Source organism: Nycticebus coucang, chromosome 16 (genome assembly GCF_027406575.1).
Source record: "Nycticebus coucang isolate mNycCou1 chromosome 16, mNycCou1.pri, whole genome shotgun sequence".
Taxonomy (NCBI): Eukaryota; Metazoa; Chordata; class Mammalia; order Primates; family Lorisidae; genus Nycticebus; species Nycticebus coucang.
This window is the reverse complement of record NC_069795.1, coordinates 92,874,776-92,898,068: the sequence shown is the minus strand read 5'-3', so window position 1 is coordinate 92,898,068 and position 23,293 is coordinate 92,874,776. Positions and strand designations below refer to the sequence as shown.

At 36.6% G+C, this 23,293-nt stretch overlaps 1 pseudogene; it reads left to right on the top strand.

Moving 5' to 3' along the window:
- Positions 1–16,775: 16,775 nt before the first annotated feature.
- Positions 16,776–18,141, top strand: LOC128567702 (nuclear cap-binding protein subunit 2-like; annotated as a pseudogene).
- The last annotated feature ends 5,152 nt before the right edge of the window (positions 18,142–23,293 follow it).

Here is a 23,293-nt window from a genome sequence, read left to right as displayed (position 1 = left end):
AAAAAGCTATATACAAAGCCATTACTCCACTTCAATCTTACATTTATACAAAATTAGCTGGCAGGGCCAGGAAAAGCAGTGTAAGCCTGACCTCTTTGTTTGTTCTTTTTTTCTTGCATGCAACAGCAGTTTGATGTTTTGTTTTGACATAACAGAAATTTAAATTTGAGATCACTATTTACTGTGCAAATCAAAATATGTGATTTTAACTATCACATCTTTCTGAATTCATCAAAATCACCAGATATTATGCCATCCTCTGGTAATTCTTCCTTTGATCAAATGAATCTCCAAACATGGCTCTTGGAAAAGTAGCTGTGTCTGGTTTAGGGATAAAGAGGCAGTAGAGAAAGAAATGTTTCCTGGTGGGAGGGACTTGCGGAGTTGATAGGTACAGCCTTGCACAGGCAAAAAGTGGAATGTGATGAGATTACAAGGTGATGAGACCAGGCTCATGCTGACTTTTTTTTTTTTTTTTTTTTCTGAGAAGTTAATGCTGCATGGAAACTATCACAGATCTGTATTTATACCAATTCAATTGTCACATTGTCACTGGGGAAAAAATGTTTTTCTTGCAGTCTTCTGACCAGTAGGAAATTTTTCAGCGTATACTTTTGCTAGAACTGAAGAGATGTAAACAATTATCTTTCACTCTCACAAAAAAATCAGTATATTTTATTTCTTGGTCTTCTAATCTGTTCTGCTTTTCTCGTTCTTCTTTTCTTCTTCTTCTTTTTTTTTTTTTTCTGGAGGTCATGTGTGTATTTTCAATTGCTTATTCTTTAAAAACTCTCAAAGTATTTCTGGGTTGAGGAAAATTGGCTTTGTGGAAAAATCAAAACATAGTACTCTGAACTTCCAAAGCATATGCATTTATCTGTGGGCAAATGCCTAGAAGTCAAGCTTCTTTGACACTTAAGAAAAATGAATGGGTAGAAGTATTCAAACAACATAAAGAGCTCCCATGGCACTGTGTTCTGCGTTGCTGCAGCATATTAATACAGAACTCTTCAGAGTCTTAATTTATTTGAGCAGCCCCTGTGAAAATTCATGCCAGAGAGAGGGAGAGAGGTTGGCAGCCAGAGGACTAGATGCCAAATGGCTCCTCACTGGCAGTGGCATCTGGATGGAAGGTTGGCCTGCCTCCGACTCTTGGCCAACAGCTCTGTTGTCTATACAGACGGCTGTGTATCTGTTCAACAGTCCAACAGTTCTGTGTGTGTGTGTGTGTGTGTGTGTTTTGGTAAGCTATTATTTCTAGGCCAAAGATTTCCACGGCATTTTTGCATCTGTTGGCACCAGTTCTACATTTAACTCCCCCCTTTCCTATCCACTGCTCCTTTTTCATTTTCTGATCAAAAACATTGCACATAAATGCAAATGTATGAAAGAAGAAAATACAGTTTGTAAGATTTTTCTTAAACATAACAAAGTGTACATGCATACGACATTGACATTATTATAGACAGGCCATCTTCCTTTCCACAAGCTAGGAATATTGTTAAAATTCCAGTCTCAATGCAATAATTTTCTTGATCCTTTAGATAGAATCTAATTATAAAACTATCAGAAGTTACTTTAATCATCAGAAATATAATGAACCATTAAGAAATTCATAGTCAGTTTACTTTTCCAATGTTTCCAGAGAAATAAAATTATTGTATAACTGTATAGAACATCGTTATTGCAATATGACACCAGAAATTGCCACATATCCAGTTGACTGGCTTGTCAAAGTCCTACCTTATCATACAAGGTTACAGCCTCTTCGTCTCCTAGCTATCTTGCAGTTATTTGTTTTAAGTGTACTTCCTCACTCATTCAAATCAACCAACATCTACTAGAAGGTCCCTTTATGTAAAATTCTGGGAGACATATAATTAAGATATCTGCCCCAACGCATTTTTTAATAAAGCAAGTTGAGAACGATGTTGTAAACAAGTAAAAAGAACATCAGGAAAAAGAAATGAAAGCCAAAGTACCAAGTAGCAGATGGCAGAGTGTGGTAATAAAGAAATGAACCCCCCAAAAAGACGTGAACCCCATTTTTATGTGTATCTTACAGCAACATTTCCATTGAGCTTAGTGCTTTAAAGCTGAAAGGGTCATGGAGATTATGTGATCCAAAATCACTCTTTTGTATTTTATTGATGAGGAAATTGACTTGGTCAAAGTCACGCAGTAATTAGTACTAAAACATAGGTCCAGTTCTCTGTCAACACTATTCCTCTTGGTTTTAGAGTTCTGACATACCTAAAATGAAATTTTCAGGAAAAAACCTTTAACACGCCATGGCATAATTTCATGTAATCATAATAAACAGTGCACCAAGGCTAAGGAATCACTGTGTGATGTTAAGTGAGAAACGGGCTAGAGGTGCGACATTACACACCATTATCTTAGTTTAGATGGCACTGGTTCTCAATCTTCCTAATGCCGCGACCCTTTAATACAGTTTCTGTGGGTCACAACCCACAGGTTGAGAACCTCTGGTTTAGACTGTCTAGAGCAAAGGGCATCTGCCAGCACTTTTCTCTCTCTCTTTCTGTGGTCTGCAGAAATCCCTGTAGAGAGAGGGTATGTCAAGAATTATGCATGTCCACAATGTCACCTCTGACCTCTGAATGACTGTTGTGACATTAAAAAGAAATTGCTCTCACTAAGATCTGTCCCTTAAACAGCATCAGCAGCAACTGTGACACTCAAGAAAAGACTGAAGACTCCAGGTCTGAAGCAGGATGTTGTGGTTACTCAACTGAATGATGAGTGGTTACTCATACTAAGCTGAAGTTCTGTATGCTAAATGTACTGGTATTCATTTCGGACACTATAGATAAAAGCCTGTCTCCAACTTGGTAAGATTGTTAACCAGGTAATCAGCATGTGATGGATAGATGCCCTTAAAATGAAGTCAACACACACAATCCATTGAAAGAGGTCAAGGATGCCCAGACAAGAAGGACTTCTCAATAACCTAGAAATATTAGCAGATCTGATTTTAGATTTTGTGGGACATACGGTCTTTGCTGTAATTATTCAACTCTGCTGTTTTAGGGCAAAAGCAGCTATACACAATATGGAAACAAATGAGCACGGCTCTGTACCAATACAATTTTATGTATGAACAATGAACTTTGAATTGTGTATAATTTCTACATCTCAAAATATTTTCATTTTATTTTTTTCAACTGCTTAAATAATTAAAAATCATTCTGACCTTTCAAGGCTTTCCAACAAAATCGGGAGCAGGCCAGAATACCTGACTGGCTGTAGTTTCCCCAACCTTGTGCTCTGGACCAGGGAAAACTCAATTAGAGTCAAGTCATCCTATGAAAACAGGTGCTGCTGACCCACTCCCAAATCCCATGTGCCAAGTGAGACTTTTGCTCTTTAGATTTCTAGAGATAGATTACATTTTTGTTTTAAGCAAACTTGAAGTATAATTCAGTACTTTTTAAAATTTAAATTAAAGCATTATAGGACTATAGAAATTCTAGAACATAGATGTAGAAGTTAATAGAAAATAAGCTGACTCTCTAATGGAGCTGTAACAGAATTTGGAATATCAGTTGTCTAGTCAAACAGGCGATTTCCAGTCTATTTTCTGTGGTTGCCTAGATTGTCTGACCATGAGCAGCGGTGAGGAGGTGACAGACCAATGAACCTTGCTCTAACCACATATTCACACGCACCAAGGGTGATCAAAGCTTACATAACAAAATGCAGAAAGAAGTAGGCATAGAGTATTATTACCTGATTTTTAATCCATGTTTACATGTGCCAAATGGCAGGAATATGCTGATCTCTTGACTTCCTATTACTATGTGTATGGCAGGATATCCACTTGGAAGCAGGCCATGATCACCAGTCAGCCCTGCCACTACCTCGTTCATCCATTAGCCACGGAAAAGTCCCGGCCCCCACCACTGAGTTTATTTTTCTCAGTGAAATAAACAGACTGACCCTGGAATTCTAATTAATGGTATAAAGTAAGCTGATGAATTTAGAATTTCATTTTTGCTTTTGAGTCATTAGATCTCTTTCTTCCCAAATGGATTAACTAACCAAGAAAAAGCATTTTAATCATGACACTTTAAGTAACAACCTCAGATAACTGCAAAAATCCCATAGGTGATTATACTTAAAAGTTTCTAGAGATCCCTTTCATAATAATAGTTCTATAATTTGAAAGAATGTTTACATTTTTACTGTCATTATATAAATTTCTAATTTTATGTATTATCTCCAGTCCTAAAGCCTGTATTTACATATACAGAGGGTGCCAAAAAAAAACGTATACACATTTTAAGAAAGGAAAAAACTGTATTAAATTTGTAATACTGAAGTCATGTTGACTCTACAATCACAAAAGGTGCTCAACATGACTTGCAATCATCTTTTATTATAGGTGTATATTGAGTATTATAATTTTAATACAAGTTTTTCCTTTCTTTGTATTTTTGTATTTTTGCACATACACATATACAGTATATATACACAGACACATAGAAATTGTAGTGGGTTCTGACATTTCTATGAAAAAGTAAAATCCTCTTAGACTATTTCGATCAGCAGTAGTTGAGAAGCCCTACTATGGTGATTACCAAACAAGAATGACACATGAGATCTGGCAATTAAGTTTGGAAACTCATCCTAGAAAATGTGCTACTTACCTCATGGTTGAATATCACTCTGGTCACTTTCGAAGTACTCCCTTTGGGAAGCTAGGCACTCACACCAGCACCTAGTTCACCCTTCAAAACAATTTTGGAACTCTTTTTCTAGAATGGCAATCAAAGCTATTGTCATATTAGCCTTGATGTCCTGAATGTCATCAAAATTCTTCCTCTCAATATTTCCTCTATCTTTAGGTAAAGAAAAAAGTCACTGGGGGCCAGATCAGGTGTTGAAGGAGGGTGTTCCAATCCAGTTATTTGTTTGCTGGCTAAAAACTTCCTCACAAACAGTGCCCTGTGAGCTGGTGCATTGTTGTGATGCAAGAGCTGTGAGTTCTTGGCCAAGATTTTCAGTTAAGATTTTCCTGTTTTCTATCAATATTTAGTTGGCCTGTTATTCTTCTCACAGTCAGCTGATGGTTTTGACACACAATTTAATGAACTTTTGTAATTTTTTTTTGTTAGTTCTTATTATTACTGGCTGCCCTGACCTCTCTTCCTTAGTGATTCTTTCTTTCCCCTCAGAAAAACATTTAATTTATTGTACACTGCCATTATCTTCATGATGTTATCCCCATAAACTTGGACTAACGTGTTCCTTATTTCACTTCCACTCTTGCCAAATTTAACAAGAAATTTAATGTTGCTCTAATTCAAGCTCTAACTTTCTTGTGACAGCACACAAAAACACTCAACAACAATAATGAACACCATTCAGCAAGATGCTGCCACATGTCAACACAAACTGGAAGACACTGATATACCAAGGTTATGAAATCTTACCAGGTTGTTTGTACAGTGCTGCCAACATAAATGCATGGTGGTGAGTTCATGAACTTAATTGTCAGAGCTTGTAACTTATTAGTAAACATTACCACTTTTTTCTGAAAGTTTCATGATACACTTTTTAAAATTTAAAAGTGAATTAGAAATACTATTGAAAGAACAATTAAACATTATGATTCCTGAAAACTACTCTCCGAATGTTCTTAGAATCAGCACAGCTATAACTAAAACTTTTATGCTTCCTTTATTTTCATCTTTTTAGTCAAAATTGGCTTTATAAATCGACTCATTTGGAATTAAATACAATCCAAAAGGCAAATATTCCCTAATGTCCAAGAAGTCTGATAGTTTTATTACTTCTCAACACTATTTTGAAAGCTGTCCTTGCATCGTTCTTCCTCCCTGGATACTCCCATCACTTTCCTTCTCTAAGTTAAATGTTTGATACCAAAATGGACATTTAAGAAGTGACCAAAATGAACATATTTTGCTTCTATTTCTATTTTTATTTTTGTTGTTGATACTTGCAATCTCAAATTCATTAAATTAAGAGATTGTGCCTAATAAATATTGCTTGGATCCTGTCTCTACCATCACTCTGAACTTTCTGAAGACATTTTTATTGGAGATTTTTGGTGAGAGAAATCACATTGTCCTCTTCTGGCCTGTGCTCCACACCATCAGTTCCAACTTTTGTGGCTCTTTAAAGCATCCAAATAACACAGAGTAGGACCTCGGGGTCCCTACCACGCTAGGCTATTACTAATCATAGTTTTCACTCACAAATAAGTGAGCAAAACAATGCTGTTATATTTTTAAATTTTTGTTGTTATTTTGGACTTTGTGGAGAGAAAGATAATTAATTGGCATTAAAGCAATTCATCATGTGAAAGAAACCGAAGGTAATTTGACTATTCAAATTTCAAACAGTTGTGTTACTAGCAATTAAATTGTTAATCATTGAGTGCTGTCTCCACCAGGCACTACTGTGCTTTATATGCATTATCTCATTTAATCTTCCTAGTAACCCTGTAATGTTGGTTGGAAATGACCCCACTTAACACTTGAGAAACTGAAAGATCAGACATTAATTTGGCCAAACTCACGGCTAATTAGCAGGACCAAAGTTTGAAATTAGGTCCTTAGCATCCCAAAATTCTCAACTTTAACCTATACCTAAAAATCCACAGTGAAGACAAAAGGCTTATTCTACTATGACCTAAAAAAAAAAATTTGACTGACTTCTTTTTGGTACTCACACTTTGCTTGTCTATGCACAAAACTTGATTCTTGGTTTATAATCAGTCAGCTCAAATAGGGTAGTCACTTCCTGACCAATCTGTTTGTAACTGGTCAATTCAGTAGAAACAATCAAGCTGGCAGCAGATCTGAATAGCTGCCTTAGGAAAATGGTCCCTTCATGTTGGATGGAGATGGGGAGTTGAGAGAATGACCTTGCCAATGTTTTCAGGGAAAATACTCAACTCCAAGAAGAAAAAAGATCAATTAAAAATTTAAGAATAAGTGAACATGATGTATTGCATAAACATTCCGTGATAGTTACAGTGCATATGTGTAAATGGATGTGCGGGAGTGCATGCACACACACGCACAGGTCACAGGCAGGTGAGCACAGATCAAACCTACTGCACATCCTGTTAGTTTTTAGTCTCCTCTTTCACACCTGGTGGATTTAAACCCCTACAGGTCATCTTGTCAAAATACAATTTTAGTTCTGAAATAAAACAACTGAAACAAATACAGTCCATTAAAACTCACTCCCAATGTTGCCAGATAAGTACAAAAAAATAGAGTGTCTCAGACAGAAATATCAATAACTTTAATGCGTGTGATTTGTTAACAGGGAAGAAAACAAGCAAACTTGCTCTCTGCTGACTGTCACTAATATTTATTCGTCCAGTGACTGTTAATCAAACCAAGTTTACAGTCCCGTGCAGCACCTGTCACAGGTGCTGATCATTAATCAGCTATTACAGCAGTTTATTCTGCTGCTGACAACTCGCAATTTTCCACTGATTCAGCTAGTTTGTCAGGTGGGAATTATGGCATAGCGCATGTGACAAAACACATCACCCTTTTTTTTTTTTTTTTTTTTTTTTGCATTTTCAGGCTTCTCTCTCCTGCTTTCTCCCCCTTTTTAGACAAACAATATCTGGGAACTCAGAAGTAATAAGGCGGAATGCATAATTAATTACCCAGCTTGCTCTAATTAGGGATGAATAAGTTGTGTCCCTCTCATCATCACAAATGTGGTGATGGGTAATACCAGTTTATGCTGTATTAACTGCAAATATGCAATCCTTCTGAGAGCACTTTTGTTGATGAATTTGATGAATGTGACAATAATTAGCAGAGACAGATGAGAGCTAAATTACTACTGACAATGTAATGCTATCCTGCTCGAGGGCCTGGGAACGTGGCAGGATAACATGGCAGGGACCTGGGCCTCATTTCTAATTAATAGTCTTTTTTTTTTTTCTTTTCCTCTTTTTTTTTTTTTTTTGCCAGTAGGGGAAAAAAGGAGTAACGGTAATTGTTTTCGTCAAAGGCTGCAGGGAGTTATCAGGGTAATAAAGTTAATTAGCAGAACAAACATCCTTTCACTCCCTTACCAGTCTGAGGAAAAGAGGGTAATTCAAACTGCAGAAAGATATGACTAGATGGGATGATAAGAAAAGAAATTTTACACAGGAGACCAAAGGAGAAGAAGGATTTTTCTCCCTTCACTTCTTTGGTTTAATGCATGGAAAGAAATCAAGACAGCCTCTTCTTTCACTTCACAAAGTGGCTCCTGGAAAAAAACTCTATTTTTGTAATTTTGAGCTTGGGAAATAAAGTTAGCTTGGATCAAACTCCACTGTTTACTTCCATATTTTCTAGGTAGTGAGAGGTTCTTTCAATTTCATCTTTGTTCAGCTGGCACATTCCTAATGTCTCCAGCATACAATTAAGTGGTAATTTGCCAAAGAAAACATTTAGCTGCATCTTGTGCCACAAAAATGTGTTTTTTGAAAAAAATCAGAAATGGTTATGCAATTTCTACCAAGTAATATTGATTTTCCTGTGAACATTTAAAAATTAAAATGGCATTTTTTAAAAAATGCATGTACTTTTATTCTATTTTTGTAATTTCAAAAGTCATCTTTATTAAAATGTGGCAATATGACTTTTCATTTCTATTGAAGCATTTTTGATATATTAATAACCAATCAAAAAGGAGAATAGTTTAATCTCAGTTTTACGTGATATTTTTGTTCAGTTTGGTCACACTGCTTGTCACGAATGGATGAATCATGAAGGGAAAACATCTACCAGACATCCTTGAGATTTCACATGTTCATTTTTTCCCTGTAAATATCCTGGGTGATTATCCCCCTTTAAACATTAAACATTTGAAATGATTGTTTAATAGTGATTAACTAAAACTAGGATGGATTCCTGACTTTCTAAAATGATATCCATAAGGAAATATCTATGAATTTTTATTCCTTTTAGGTCCATTTCAAAAAAATCCATTTTGTGCTTTATAAATCATTAGCCATCCCACAATTTCTACATAGTTACTATGCATATAAATGTGCACAGTCATTTGTTGTCAGGCTAAATGACTCTGTGTTTGATTCTAAGTTAAGAACATAAGGAATAAGTGGTGAACCCCTACATCTGCGTTTCCCATCATGGCACCAGGCTGACCTTCTAGCATAGAATCCTGGATGGATAGATTTCCACCAAAAACGGGTAAAACTTTTAATTCCTAACGTCTACATTATTAAAGTGCTGTGCTAGTCCCCAAAGACAAGAGAAGTATGAGGGGACAGGACACAACATTGAACTAAGAATCAGAACACCTGAGTTCTTTCCCAGTTTTGCTACTGATGTCGATATGATCTGCCTTTCCTTATCACGCCCCTGCTCCTTGATTTCTCATCTATGAAACTGAGACAGGAATGGGAACGGGGCCTGCCAGCCTCAGAGGATCGCCAGTGAGTTCATGCGCACGATCTAAATTGCTATGTTTTGTCTTCTATCTTTAGGGCTATTTTTAAGTTTTTGCCATAATCAAACCTTAAGTAAGAAAACTCTAAAAGTAAAAAAAGCATTGGTTGCTACTTTTAGCAACTTGTAACAGTTTTTATTCTGTTACTACATGAGAATAAATTTTAAAATAGGTTAATAATTTAAAAATAAATGTTAAAATGAATAAAATAAGTTTAAAGTAAGAAGAATACGCTTTTATTCTGCTACTATTTGAGCTAATAAATTTTAAAATATGTCCATGCTCAAAAGGGAGAGAACCTATGAAAGAAGGAGCACAAAAACACAAATGTAAAATTGTTTTTTTCTAGAAATGGGCTGAAATTTTTACTGTGAGAGGAGGAGAACAGGGAACACAATAGTTTCTTACCTTTGGACCCATGCAGAATTTATTGACTATTCTGGTCCTTTCCCCTCTAGTCACTACCTTTTTCATTGGACTACAGGGTATTTATTTTTGGAAAAGTAATGGAGTCTAGTCAATTAACTTCATTGATCTCCAAGAACTATTGAAACAATAAAACTTGCTGTGTAGTTATTTCTACATGCCAGAAGCCAATGGAAAAGGAGTTTGACATTCAGAACCTCATGAAGATGTTCTCCTCATCTTTGGCTATAGATCAAAATGATACTTTCAAGTAAGTAGTAATTTCTCATATTAGCCCATTGGTGACCTAAAAATTCAACCAGCCAGTGACTAAATTTGTTAGCATCAGGGATTTACCAATCAGGCTCTGGCTGTCTATACTATTGGTATTATTATGAATCTTTGGAAAATTAAATTCTTTCCTTTCCTTTTCTACTCTAAATTACTGAGTCATTGTTTTAGAAAATATTTTCATAAATTCTCACTTTTGGAGGACTCTGGGGGCATTTTTATATGAGTTCAGAGGAGCGTTCGATGGTTAACTAAGGACTAACCCATGGTTTATTTTTTCAGATTTTGAATTACAAAATTATTTAAATATTGTCTCTATAGTCAAAGTCCTACATTACTATGTAATGAAATTATAATACTTCTTAATAAAATTAGGAAGGTACATGCAAAAAAATATTTGTACACAAGGTGGTGATGTTAGCAATGAACTACTATGCTGTTATTCGGCTAAAAACCACAGTAAATAACAACCAAGTATTTTCCCTGAGTAATCCCCAAAGGGCACATTTGGTTGTTCATATAATGATAGCATACAAGGGCCCAGAGCCACATGGAAAACCTGTCAGCACATGTCATTTGAGTAGCAGGAAAACAAAAAAGGACAGATCAGAAAAAGGAAACTAACTCCTGATCGGTAAAGTTCCATTTACGAATATTAAGGATCCAAGAACTGTCTTTAATAATAAGTTTCTATCGACTCTTATTTGAATACATAAGTCCAAAAATTAAATCCTAACTGTACAATTGTCTTTGCAGCTCTAATAAAATATACACACTTTCTGGAAAGATTTCCTTCAGAAAGAGTTTGCTCCAACCCTCCCTTCCTTTCCAAATAGGTTTGCTGATCCCAATCCTGACTACTGCCTGGATCCACTGAGGGCAATGTCTTTTCCTCTATTCATGTTCCTGAGTGCAAGTTCAAATTTTTAGATTTATCTCAGTATACTTTATAACAATTAAAAAGTGAAGCTGGATGGGTGCTGTGGCACCTATAATCCTTGCACTCTGGGAGGTGGAGGCAGGAGGATCGCTGAAGGATGGGAATTCAAGACTAGGCTGAGCAAAGGGAGACTCCATCTCTATTAAAAACAGAAAAACTAGCCAGGCATTGTGGCAGGCATCTGTAGTCTTCACTACTCAGGAGGCTGAGGCAGAAGGATCGCTTGAGCCGGAAGTTTGAGGTTGCTGTGAGCTAGGCTGACACCACAGCACTCAACCCAAGGTGACAGAGTGAGACCCTGTCTCAAAAGAAAAAAAAGAGAGAGAGAAGAAGCTATGAATGTAACTCACAAACCTTATTTCTCCGGAAATATTGAATTTGTTAACCTTATTATTAATATTAAAATAGAATTTAACATATGCCAACACTAAACCGAGCCTTTATTTCTTGTGGATTTGGTACATTAATAATGACTTCTCAGTCATAAGCAATTAATTTTATTATATTTAGTCCCCCAAATTCATTTATTTATTAGAGTAAAATATATTTATTCTCAGAAAGTTTTTTTTAATTTTTGATCCTATGTCAGACCTTGACCAACATAATGATTTCCCTGTTCCACCCCATTTGGAAGATATCTGACACAATTTTTTATGTGTCTCTCATTCAATGACAAGAGATTAGTGATAGGGCTGAGTGCACTCTTTGGCCCTGCAACACAATTGATCACTGGTTATAGGAAGAGCAGTCTGTGCAATTTGAAAAACTGAGTTATTTTAGGATATAAAATGTTTATGGGAAGAGTGGACAGAGCTGATCAGTACTATGGATATTACAGATTTAGAAGGAGGGTGGAAAAAATTATTCTTCTGACTGATGGAAGTTGTGTGTGTAAACAGCTACATCCTTTACTCATTATATAGGAAGGAGACTAGAGAAAAAGTGCAAACACACTTTTCTTATAGGAGATATCTCATCACTCAGCTTGTGAGCAATGCTAGGAACAGAAATTCAAAAAGAGGGGAAGACCATCATCTTCTGCCACTGAGGAAAGGCGAAATGGGAAGATGCATTTTACAATGTAAAATGAAAAAACATCAACAAAGGATTGCATGGTTTGCAGCAGAAGAAAGGGGAAAGGTGAAAGGAGGGAAGCCATTTCTACTGTGAGTCATGCAAGGGGAAGCCTGGACTTCATCCTGGAGATTGCTTCAAGAAGTAGCACACTTAAAAAATGATAAGCAAAAGTAAACACAAACATTTTAATTATTTTATGTAACCTAAAATAGATAATAAAATCATCAGGCGAGTTCATATTTATGTTTTCCTCTTTTAAAACTGTAGAATAATTACAAGTAATCCACCAACCTCTTTCTCATCCCAGATAAGTAAGAGCTGGGGAGTATGTGGTGGCAGAAAACTTGCATTGGAAAGGGTATTAAAGTAAATGGTGGCATCAGCAGGAAGACAGAACTTGTTGGCTGCAAGGTAGAAAGCGTGTGTGTGTGAATCCAGAAAGTAGGCACATGTATTTTCAGTTTTAAGATTCTTCTCTCAAGATAAAAAGAAAATCAATTGTTGTTTGCAAGCTAGAAAGGGAAATATTCAAGATATTTCTGTTCTTGAATTATCTACAGATGAGTCAGAAACTGAAACCCAAAGAGAAGCAACGAATAACGACAACAGATGTTTGTGAACCTGCGCTCCTCTGGTCAGTGTTCCTACGTGTTGTTTTGCCTTGACGTGCTGTCAACTGCCTCTCACCTGGGAGTAGTGATATCTTATCAAAGCCCAAACAGTTCCTCCTCACAACAGACAGATAATAGAGCCTTTCAATTTATCATACTGGAAGTCTAAAAGAACCATGGGAACGATTGGTCAGGTGACAGCTTGATGGACACTTTGACAGCTCTTAAAGCATCATGGGAAATGGTTGTCACCTGATTTTCAGAGCAACTAGAGAGATAACCTTCAGAATGATGAGGAAAACAAAAATCTGAATATGTGTATAAGATCCAGTGGCTGCATTAGTGTTCACTGAAGTGATAATAGGGATGAATTTAGATGACTCCAAATATTATTATCAAACCTGAGAGGTTTTCCGAGTCCAAAGTGCCCATCATCTCTTCAGCTGTCTTTTACATTTTTATTCAGATGTCATTTGAGAAATATATACATTAATATAAGGCTTTGATTTTTTTTTTTTTTTTTGGATTTTTGGCCGGGGCTAGGTTTGAACCCGCCACCTCTGGCATATGGGACTGGCGCCCTACTCCTTGAGCCACAGGCGCCACCCATAAGGCTTTGATTTTAAGGAGGCACAAATGAACATTTTAAGTATTTAACTACATGCTAATTACATTAGCTGACCACTAATAATCTCCAGATTTCAGATTTGTTTTCCTTTTGACAAACACTTTGCATGCTGTGTCCTAAATAAAGTTTGCACATTGCAGTTTACCATAAAATCATAAAGATCAAATTTTATAGTCTGAGCTAACTCAGCCTCATGAATATCAGGGTAGTCTTAGTTTGAGAATCAAAATGAAAGAAACCAGTTTGAAGCTCTTTGGCCTGAAAACATTTGAATCTATACTTATTCACTCATTCATACAGCAATAAACATGAACTGAGCACTTACTAGACATTAGGGTCTCTGCAGAGTATTTAAAGAAGAGAAAGATAAAAGCCCAGCTTTCAACTTGTTCTCAGTCTGAAAGTAAGGAAATACAGTGTTTTAAATCATAGTTAGATAGCAAATGAAATCAAGAAATCACTCCAAATCACTGCCTTATAGTTGGTGAGAATTACACACAGTCGCTGACAAAGGTATCTCTTGAATATTTTTTCTTGTGTATTGTATATGCGGTTGACAATAATTTTATGGTCAGATCTGAAGAAATACTGTCTGAAAATCAGAATACCAAAGAAGAAAAACAAAAACTCAATGTTTATACATTTATTGACTGCCCCCTAAGTTTGAAGAACAATTTCAGAAACATTGAGGAGGTAAGAGACTTGAAATGAAGTTCCCAAAACTTAGTAGGACCCTAGACCTCACAAACCCTCTGTTCCTTACATATTTGAGCTACCTTTTTTCAGAGCAGACACACAAACACTTTTTATTTGTTAATGATACAAATAAATTTTACCTACACAAAACCAAAAATAATACAAGAATTTTTTTATACTCTTACTCCAAAATTCATCAGTTGTTGACAATCTGCCACATTTGTTTTTATCATACCTGTTCTCTTCCTCTCCCCATTTAGCTATCCATATGATATTTTTCTATAATTTTATTAGGGAGAAACAAGATTAGATTTGTGTCTTATTCATCTTTATATTCCTTCCCAAAGCCTAGCAACTGCTTTTTATAAGCATAATAAATATTTATGAATAAATGAATGATGAATAATATTCAACCTGAATCTAGTCTTTGATCTTCTATATTTGTGTTTATACATAAATATAAAATGTACTATATTATATTTCTAAACATGTAATATTTTATAGAACATTAATCCGCCTCCCAAACTATGTCTGATTAGTGTATCCAATAAAACAAGCAAATAACATAACAATTTTTTTTAAACACAGCAGAAATGTCAAGTGACTTGCCAAAGGGAGGAAAAGGTAAAAGTTTCAGATGATGTTGATTCTTTGTCTTTCTCTGGGACAAATAGATCAACTATAGATACTGGACAAAAAAGCGGGGATTTAAAACAGAAACTGTCTCTTTGGAAAATACTCTAGCACTGTTGTTAACATTGCTACCATTTGGCTGCCTGACACTTTTGAAATAACATTCTGATTTCACAAAACTTTTTTTAGTTGTTTAGAATTCATTCAGAAACAGAAAAGAATTAGGTTACCCTGATTGTGTTTTTTAGGGAAAGTCCCTCTTATAATTGTGTCCCACCCCTAAAAGGTGTGCCATACACTGTGACCCCCATCCCTTTCCCTGATTCCCTCTCCCTACTCCCTCATTCCCTTGTATTAGCTCAGCTACTGCCTTCATATCAGAATTGAGTACGTGGGATTCTTGCTTCTCCATCCATTCTTGTGGTACTTTACTAAAAAGAATGTGTTCCACCCTGAGCCAGGTTAATACAAAAGATGTAACATCTCCATCTTTTCTGTGGCTGAATAGTATTCCATGGTGTACATATACCACAGCTTGTTAATCCATTCCTGGGTTGGTAAGACACTTAGGCTGTTTCCACATTTTGGTGGTTGTAAATTGAGTCATAGCAGACAGTCTAGTGAAAATGTCCAACTGATAAAAGGATTATTTTTCTTCTGGGTAGATACCTAGTAATGGGATTGCAGGCTCAAATGGGAGGTCTAATTTGAGTTCTTTGAGGATTCTCCTTACTTCCTTCCAAAAAGGTTGTATTAGTTTGTAGTCCCACCAGCAGTGTGAAAGTGTTCTCTTCTCTTCACATCCATACCAGCATCTGCAGCTTTGAGACTTTGTGATGTGGGCCATTGTCACTGGAGTTAGGTGATATCTCAGGGCAGTTTTGATCTGCATTTCTCTGATGATAAGGGATGATGAACATTTTTTCATATGTTAGTTAGCCATTCATCTGTCTTCTTTACAGATGTTTCTATTCATGTCACTTGCCCAATGATATATGGAATTGTTTATTCCTATTTTGTTAATTTGAGTTCTCTGTAGCTCCTAGTTATCAAGCTTCTGTCTAATTCATAATATGCAAATATCTTTTCCCATTCTGAAGGTTGTCTATTTGCTTTGGTTGTTGTTTCCTTAGCTGTACAGAAGCTTTTCAATTTAAGTAAGACCCATTTGTTTATTTTTGTTGTTGTTGCCATTGCCACAGTAGTCTTCTTCAGAAAATCTTTCCCTAGGCCAATATCTTCAAGTGTTTTCCCCACACTTTCTTCGAGGATTTTTGTTGTTTCATGCCTTAGATTCAAATCTTTTGTCCATCTTGAATTAATTTTTGTAAGTGGTGAAAGATGTGGGTCAAGTTTCAGACTTTTGCATGTCTGAAAACTGGTTAGCCAGTTCTCTGAACACCATTTATTGAATAGGGATTCTTTTCGCCAGTGTATGTTCTTGTTTGGTTTCATCTCATGGTTTTCTGCTTCCATACAAAATGAAGAATTATTTTTTCCAAATCTTGAAAGTATGATGATGGTATTTTAATGGGAATTACATTGAACCTGTAGATTGCTTTGGGAAGTATAGACATTTTGACAATGTTGATTCTTCCCAGCCATAAGCATGGTATATCATAGTATATTCTTCCATTTGTTAATATCTTCGGCTATTTCTTTTCTTTAGGTTTTGTAATTTTCCTTGTAGAGGTCCTTCAACTCTTTTGTTAGGTATATTCCTAGGTATTTCTTTTTTTTTTTTTTTTGAAGCTACTATGAAGGGAATTGTGTCCTTGATTAGCTTCTCCTCTCGGCTGTTATTGGCATATAGAAATGCTACTTATTTGTGGACATTGATTTTATATCCTGAGATATGCTGTATTTTTTGACACTTCCAGGAGTCTTATAGTTGCATCTTTGGAATTCTCTAAGAATAAGATCAGGGGGGGTCGGGTGGCGAGAGGGGAAGGCCCTGGGCCAGAACACCGAGAAACGCTTTGCACTTGTGTCTTTGTGTCGCACCCCATTCTGCTTGTGTCCCCAAACGCCAAATGGGGCTCCAGTTCCTGCGGGGGAGGCAGCGAATGGATGCTGGAAGAATTTGTGCGTATCACTGAAGCCACTTTCTCTGGAGGAAAAGAAATCTGAGCCTTGCTTCCCGGTTCCCTTGCAGCCGCTCCCCGCACCGGGCCAATGCAGAGAGGTTTGAGCGGCAGTAATAGTGGTGACTACCATTTTCATGGGCTTTGCTTCAGCACAGTGATTGTGATGAGGGGAAGAGTGTCCTTTTCACTGCTATCGCATGCAGAGGGTGACAATGAAGAACAAGAAAAATTACTTAAGAAAAGCTGTACGTTGTATGTTGGAAATCTTTCCTTTTACACAACTGAAGAACAAATCTATGAACTCTTCAGCAAAAGCGGTGACATAAAGAAAATCATCATGGGTCTGGATAAAATGAAAAAAACAGCATGTGGATTCTGTTTTGTGGAATACTATTCACGAGCAGATGCAGAAAATGCCATGAGGTACATAAATGGAACTCGTCTGGATGATTAGATCATTCACACAGATAGAGACGCCGGCTTTAAGGAGGGCAGGCAGTACAGATGTGGGCGATCTGAGGGCCAGGTACGAGATGAGTATCGGCAAGACTATGATGCTGGAAGAGGCGGCTATGGAAAACTGGCACAAAACCAGTGAGTGGTGAGAGCTCTGAAAAACTCCTTTGGTTTGTTGAATTTGTTGAAGAACATTACCCAAGGTCTTCAAACCAGCTTAGTTTTACGAAGCTTTGAGCAGTATCTACTGAGCTGGAAGCAAGGACAGAATTCAAAAGAATGCCTTTAATTCTAGTATTAGAATACTGGCCATGTGTCAGGTTACCAGAATGATTTTCTGTGACCAGGTTGAAAACTGTGTTCCTTGGCAACAGATTTGATCTATAATGTTGATTAAAACACTATACTTCTTTTAGGAAGACTGGAGAAATTTAGAAATTTGTTTTACCATGTTTGAGTCTTAAATAGGTTCATGATCTATATTGGGGCCTGGAATTATTGTTTAAGTTTGAATGAGATCAAGTTTAATAAATGGAATTTTGCTATGTTGTATAGCTTTGCTCTAAATTAGGAATAATTAAGAGCAATAATAATAGAAATAATAATTATTAGAAATAATAATTTCACACTGAATTTGTTTTCTGTGAATTCTGATCTCTAAAGGAAAACTTAGTAGTCACGGAACCTTCCTAAATAGTTGGTGCAAAAGCTAGCCTTAGACAGTCCCAGAGACACCAAGCTTCCATGCTTTACATATCAGGAAAGTAGGTGCAGGGCTTGAAGAGTATTTACTAAATGCATTTTTTCAAAAAATGTAAATATTATGCCTAAAGCTAAAAATAAGTTTGTAATGTGGAGAACCTCAAATATTCTTAAGGTGGGGGGAGAAGACATTATCAATAGGAAATGGGATGAAATACCAGAGACACAAGTTACAACATTGCCTTGGCATGATGACAGTTGCTATCAGAGCCATCTGATTTATTCTTTTCACTTTCAGTGATCTTGGGAATGGAGTGGGTTTTAAAAAAGAGCTTAAAGACTGAGAGAATGCTTAACAAAACAATCAGAAGCTCCCTGCAGGAGATGTCTATTCTAGCCAATTCTTACACTGAAGTCTGTTTTCTTTCCAAATTGTGCTTACTGAGGTTCAAGCCTTGATAGTGAGCTGATAATCTCTATAGAAAGGGGAGTCTAGAGGATTTATTTTGCATTCACAAGGCAAGAGGTGATTTCTCTCTAATGTTGTGAGCTTATTGCTCATTTAAAAGTGTTAAGTCCAGTATAATTTTCCCTGATGTGGAAAAAAATGTGAGTTTTTTTTTTTTTTTTTTCATTTAGCAACAAAGTCTGAAGCACCTCAGTGTGAACACGTTTTGTGTTTGTAGGTTTTCTCACTGAATTCAAACTGGTCATCTGAATTGTTTTAAAGTGCTTAGAAAGAAATTATTTGTAAACATTTAATTTAATGACATATTGTTCATTTTTTAAACTTCTTTTTACACTGTAGTTTCAATGAATGTATTTTATATTCTTTTGTAGTAAATATAACTCAGATTTCTACAGGCCTGAAAACCACAAACAATGATTCTTCTTTGAATTGTGTCTTCTGTAACAGGTTTCAATAAAGTTGGACCAACTTAAAAAAAAAAAAAAAAAGAATAAGATCATATCATCCACAAAGAGCAAGAGTTTGACCTTCCCTGCCCCATTTACATGTTTATTTTCTTCTCTTGCCTTATTATATTGGTTAGAACTTCCAGCACTACGTCAGATAGTAGTGGTGATAGAGGACGGGTTGCCTGGTTCCAGTTCTAAGTGTAAATGCTTCAGTTTTACTCCATTCAGTATAATATTAGCTGCGGATTTGTTGTAGATGACTTCAATCAGATTAGGAAAGGTGCTAATAAAACACTTATAACCTTAAGTGTTCTAATTAGAAAAGGATGCTGAATTTTATCAAATGCTTTTTCTGCATCTATTGAGAGGATCCTTTGTTTTGGGGTGGGGGGGTTGTTTGTTTTTTGGGGGGTTTTTTTGCTTCTGTACATGGACTTGCGTATGTATGTTAAACCAGCCTTGCATCTCTGGGATGAAGCCTACTTGATTGTGATGAATGATTTCTTTAATGCGTAGCTGTAATCTATTGGCTAGGATTTTATTGAGAATTTTTGCATCTATATTCATAAGTGAAATTTGTCTGAAGTCCTCCTTTTTAGTTGGTTCTTTTCCTGGGGTGATGTTTGCTTCATAAAATGTGTTGGGGAAGATGCCTTCCTTCCAATTTTGTGGAATAATTTCTGCAGTATGGGCATAAGCCCTTCTTTGAAGGTTTGATAAAATTCTGGTGTGAAGCCATCTGTATAAGGGCATTATTTTTGTTGGAAGATTTTTTATTAATTCTTTATCGATTCTTCGAGCTCAGTTCTTGATCAAGAGTTCTATTTCTTCTTGGTTAAGTCTAGGAAGAGGGTGTGTTTCCAGATATTGATCCATTTCCTCCACATTGTCAAATTTCTGGGTATAGAGTTTCTTGTAGTACTCATAGATGACCTCTTGTATCTCTGTGGCATCTGTTGTTATTTCCCCTTTACCATTTCTGATTGAGGTTATTAGAGATTTTACTTTTATGTTTCTAGTTAATCTGGCCAAAGGTTTATCAATTTCATTTATTTTTTCAAAAAAACAATTTTTTTGGCTCAGCGCCTGTGGCTAAGGCGCCAGCCACATACACAAGAGGTGGTGGGTTTGAATCCAGCCCAGGCCTGCCAAACAACAATGACAACTATAACCAAAAAAAAAAAAAAATAGCCAAGCGTTATGGCAGGTGCCTGTAGTCCCAGCCACCTGGTAGGCTGAGGCAAGAGAATGGCTTAAGCCCAGGAGTTGGAGGTTGCTGTGAGCTGTGATCCCATGGCACTCTGCCCTGGGCAATAGCTTGAGGCTCTGTCTAAAAAAAATAAAAATAATTTTTTCTTTTATTAATTTCCTGAACAATTATTTTGTTTTTTATTTCATTCATCTCTGATTAATTTTGGTTATTTCTTTTCCCCTGCTGAGTTTGGGATAAGATTGTTCTTCTTTTTTTTTTTTTTTTTTTGGTTTTTGGCCGGGGCTGGGTTTGAACCCGCCACCTCCGGCATATGGGACCGGAGCCCTACCCCTTGAGCCACAGGCGCCGCCCAGATTGTTCTTCTTTTTCCAATTCCATAAGATGGTTCATGAGTTTGTTGATGCACTCTCTTTCTGTTTTTTGAATGTAGGCATCTAATGCAATAAATTTCCCTCTTAAGACTTTTTTTCCTGTATCTCACAGGTTTTGGTAGCTTGTATTTTCATTGTTGTTATGTTTGAGGAATTTAATGATTTCTCTTTTATCTCTTCATGAACTCAACTATCATTCAGCATAAGGTTGTTTAATTTCCAAGTCTTTGTGTAGGGGTGAACATTTTTGTTAGAGTTGAGTTCCACCTTTATTGCCTTATGGTCTGAAAAATACAAGGTATAATTCCTCTTCTTTTAATTTTGCTGAGGCTTGATTTGTATCTTAAGATGTGGTCAATTTTGGAGTATGTGGCATGGGCTGGTGAGAAAATAACGTATTTTCTTTGGCTTTGGTATGCTGTGTTCTGTATATGTCTATTAATCCCATTTTTTCTAGGGTCACATTTAAGTCCTTTGTATCATTGGTAGTTTCTGTTTAGAGGATCTGACTAGTTCTGTCAGAGGAGTTAAAGTCCTAGCTATTATTGTGTTATAGGATATCATATTGCTCAGACCCATCAAGGTCTGTTTTAAAAATTTGAGAGCATTTAAGTTGGGTGCATAAATATTTAAAATCAAAATATCTTCTTGTTGTATTGTTCTTTTGACCAGTATAAAGTGTCAATCTTTGTCTTTTTTAACTTTATTTGCTATAAATCTGCTTATATCTGAAAATAAGATTGCAACCCCTCCTTTCTTCTGATTTCCATTTGCTTAAAATACTGTCTTCCATCCCTTAACCCTGAGTCTTGATTTGTCCTTTAAGGGAGGGTGTATCCCCTTGAGACAGCATATGGGTAACTTTTATCCAGTCAGCCAGCCTGTGCTTTTTCAGTGCTGAATTCAGGCCATTGACGTTTATTAAGAGCATTGATAAGTGTGGTGTTCTAGTCATCTTATTTTGTGAAAGTTGATTGTGTAGTTTTATCCTTTGCACCATTGTGGAAGCTAAGTTTCGACCTTTAGTTTCTGGGTGTTTACTTTGCTCGTGGTCCATTGTGATGGTCAGTGTTGAGAATAGGCTTAAGTATTTCCTATAGAGCTGGTCTTGTTGTGGCAAATTTCCTCAGCATTTGTATATCCACAAATGATTTGATTTCTCTATAAATTTTTAAGTTTAGTTCAGCAGGATACAGAATTCTGGGCTGAAAATTGTTTTGTTTAAGAAGTTGAAAGTACATGACCATGCTCTTCTGGCTTGGAAAGTTTCAGTTGAAAAGTCTGCTGTCATCCTAATGAGTCTGCCTCTGTAGGTCAGTTGGCACTTATTCCTGACTGCTTGCAGAATTTTTCTTTCATCTTGACTTTGGACAGGTTCATTACAATGTGTCTTGGAGAAGCTCTGTTTGAGTTGAGATGACCTGGGGTTTGATATCCATCTGAAAGGGTATGTCAGGGTCTTTAGTAAAACTTGGTAAGTTTCATTTATGATAGTGTCTCATAGGGCTTCCATACCTTTGGGAAAATCTTCTTCCCCTTCAGGAATCCCTATTATTTGTATGTTTGAATGCTTCATGGAGTCTTATAGTTCTCTAAGTGACTATTCTGCTTTCTCCCTCTTCTTTTCTGCCTCTTTGACTAGGTGGGTTAATTTGAAAACTTTATCCTCTAGCTCTGAGGTCCTTTCTTCTCCCTGATCTAACCTACTTTTGATACTTTCTATTGCGTATTTACATTCCCCGATTTTCTCCTTCCTTTCCTTAAGCTCCACACATCCTTTCTATATTCTACATATCTCTTTTCTGACTTTTGTTCCTCATACATTCCTTTTATTGTCTTTATCATCCATATTTTAAATTCCCTTTCTGTCACATCCATTAATTCTTTATAGGTGGACTCTTCTGCAGTAGCTTCCTCATGGTCCCTTGGAGGAGTTGCTCTGTTTTGGTTTTTCATGTTGCTTAAATTTTTCTGTTGGTTCCTCCTCAAATGTTCTTTCTTCTTGTTCACCTCCTTATCCTCCTTTTTCTTTCTCACTTCCTCCTTTGCTTCAAATTACTTGTCTCAGAGCTTAGGTCTTGAAGTGGCCTCAGCCTAAGCAAAGCCAAACTCTTCCTTATGGCCAAAAAAAACAACTCATTGCTCTTGATTACAATATGTTGCAATATGTTTCTGGGACACCAGGTGGCACTGTGGTTTTGGGGGGAGACAGAGAGCACAGCCAGGAACCTCTTTGTTCCTTATTCCTAACTTAGTTGCCTTTGGTGATCTCGTGATTGTTGATTGTTTCTTCAGCATTCAGACCCTGCCAGGTTGGGATCTTAAAGCTCACAAGAATCCTTCAGGGGCAAGTCTCACAGTGTCCCCTGATTCCAGTTTCCATGGAGTGTGGGAGTCCCTCAGCCTGTCCCAAGAGGGGTGTTCTGATCCCAGCAGGTGAAAATTAAGACTGTCATGCTTTTGATCTCTGTTAAAACCTTCTCACAACCTTAATCTATGGCAAGTCCACTTCAACCAGCATTCAAATCTGGTTGCTGTATATTGTTCAAGTTCATACACTATTCCAAGTTTTCCACTCAACACACAGCTTTTCCCAATAACTGAAAACTCTGGAAAGGCTTCTTCCCATCCTGGGCCTCCATGGAGGACCAGCTGATCCCAATGAGTCATAATCACTTGCCTAATTCATCAGATTTTCACTGCTCTGGATTACACACTGAATACAGCTGACCACCTCTTTGCTGTGCTCTCCAAGCTACAACTCTGGGTAAGCTTCCCATGCCAG